Source organism: Zerene cesonia, chromosome 10, assembly GCF_012273895.1.
Source record: "Zerene cesonia ecotype Mississippi chromosome 10, Zerene_cesonia_1.1, whole genome shotgun sequence".
Classification (NCBI taxonomy): Eukaryota; Metazoa; Arthropoda; class Insecta; order Lepidoptera; family Pieridae; genus Zerene; species Zerene cesonia.
In genome coordinates this window covers 1,936,332-1,939,351 of record NC_052111.1, presented here as the reverse complement: position 1 = coordinate 1,939,351, position 3,020 = coordinate 1,936,332, and positions in this window count along the sequence as shown.

Sequence of the window (3,020 nt, the reverse complement as noted above, 5' to 3'; positions counted from 1 at the left end):
TTATATAAAATCAACTTTTTGTTAAACGTTTTTGTTTTAATGTGTTGTTTAATCAAGGAATTTTATAATGCACTGTTTTTGCGTCAAGAAATAATATTTAAGTATGTAAGTAAGTAAATAATGTTTCCTCTATGTAAAATAAAAAAATAATAGTAATAAAAAATGTTTTTACATATGAATTGAAAAATAATAAACAGCAATACTCATAAAGACAAATGTATATATTCATAGTTATAAGATTATCCACCAACAACCAATAATATTTCATTATGAGCAGGGACGTGGAAATAACGAGACTAAACAGAGTGTAAAAGCCAATCCCATCCGGAAAATTTATGGTTCTTTTCGTAATATTATGAATTTGAAACGTGACTGAATAAATTCAAAACCCCTTGAGACCCTTATTTTTGCGAGAATTTATAAGCAAACTTACGAACATTATAGGTTTTAAAGAGCTGTAAATTACTGGCTTTTTAACAGAATTACGACTGTTAAGCCAAATTTAGAATAGTCTATGTCTAAATTATATTAACGTTATAGTAATATTGGTTAACAGCAAAATTGTTTGCTTAATAGCAACTAAAAATATGCTATCAAACGAACTATGAAAAGGCTTGATAATTAAAGTCAACGTAGTTTTCCTTCGAATTACACATCGTTCATTTCAAAGCACAAATAAACATCAACAGTATCTATATCCGTAACAACCAACGAGTAATTTAGTTCGGAAAACCACTGACTAATTCAAAATGAAACGCTCGAATCGATTCAATATTTTCTCTTGTCGAGATAAAGTGGTCTCTTCAGCTGTATTCAGACAAATGACGATCGCAATCGTCTAGCCAACAGCGTACAGTCGCACACAGAACTCATTGTCTGCACGATTGTACAGTCGTAATGACTATGCCCGCCAGAGCACACCTGCACGCCATCTGTTGTACGATGCAACGTGTACCGAAACTTTTTATAACACCTTATAAAACATATGTGAAGTTTCACATCTCTTGAAGTTGGACGACATTAATGTAACAATGTTGCACGGATTTACTATCCGCCAAGATAGTGCTGGTATTAAAAAGTAACAGGATACATTTTTCTTGTGGAGCTCATTTCGAGGTTTCATCATGTTTTATAGTTATACCATTCTTTATTACAAATAGATATTTCTCATAATTCATTAAACTACTTGAACTTAATAATAAGTATACCTTTATTTTCTGTAGGTGAATAGGTACTAATTCTCTTGAAATCAGAAACGTTTATTTAACGTCATAACAGTGAAATACGGGAGTAGCTCTGCCCTGTATTTAATATGATTAGGTCACCCAAATCCTATGCGCATATATCTTCTCATATAATATAGGTCAATTCTTTATATAGTTGTTACCCGTCGTTCTACCATTTTTAAGCAATAATTTATTTCAATGTCATCTATAATTCTTTAAGCCTAAACAGTGCAAATGATAGTAAATATTATAGAAATAATTCATGATCTGCTTTGTGGTCGCATTAAATGTTATAAATTTATAGTTTGCCATTTAGTTACCACAATTATAGACAGCAAATCTGACGCAGTTGTTACTGACGTTATAAAATAAAATAATACGAGCATATATTTCATTATTTGATTAAGATATGATCACGCCCTTCCAAAACCTACGAGATAAAGTAAGATTTATTACATTGTATATAATAAAGCGTTAATTAAAAAGACAACATATGTATGTAGTAAATAAACTACAATTAATTGAATTGCACATCAACATACTTATCCGGCGTTTTTAACAGTATAAATCAGTTACTTATTTCACCCAAAACGAAAATTCTCATATTGAAATACATACTCAATTATAGTACAATTACTAATATCACAAATATTGACAAGTGACTGTAGATTTTATATTATATGACTCTACATTTAACACATCTAATATTATATGTTGTGAAGTTTCATTAAAATAAAAACACAATTGCAATTCGTAATAATTTTAATTGCATATTATGTTGCATTATGATATTTTTATTAATAGTCGAGTGAATTAATATTTATATTGATGTTCTCAAAATATAAATACGTATTCATTCTATCAAAACATACGATTACGTAAGAGTAAATATAAATATGTTTGCATAAGCAATTTAATGGGGAACAGTATCGCGCTGATTTAAAAGACGATATCTGTCGGGAGAAGATTTTATGAGCAGTTCCAAGCAATCTTCGCTTATACGAGCCCATATCAATGAACATAAACCTGAGTATGAATAAGTGTGTTGGTTTTACGGTCACTCTCGTAAATCCATTTTGAGTTAGAGATACTTGACCAGCATAAAAACGATTATTATTTATGTTACAATTTTTTCACATAAAAGGTTCTTTATCGACAATTAAATTTGATCCGCGACCGTGTACCTACATACAAAACTAAGACGCATAAAGATATATAGTACAGACAAATTTCAGTATTTTTTTTAGATTGAACAAATACTTAAAAAACTTAAAACAAACCAAGTTAAATCTTGTAGCGGTGGGGAATCACAAGCTACCTCTAAAAGTGCCATTGAATATTTTCTTCATCGGAAAAAATATAGGTACATTCCGTACTGTGTATGAAATATGGATGAGAGCCTGTAGTTAAGAGTTGAAAATATCCCTACTAATTTTATAAATAAGAAAGTATCTCTGTCTGCCTGTCTGTTTGTCTGTCTTTTACGCTTTCACGCCTAAACCACTCAATCGATTTTGATAAAATTTTGTATGCAGACAGAACTGAATTTAGGAAAGGAGATAGGATACTTTTTATCGCGAAAAAAGACCAGAAAGGATTAAAATATGATGAAAGTTTGTATTGAAGTTCCACCCGATATGTGCACAGAATTTCGTGAGAACCGTTCCAGCCGTTTTGGAGGAGTACGAGTATAGCAACTAATACTGTGACACGAAAATGTTATATATACCTAGTCTTGCCATAAATATTGTAATAAAGAAAAAAGAAAATTGTTAACTGCAAATAACATTTATT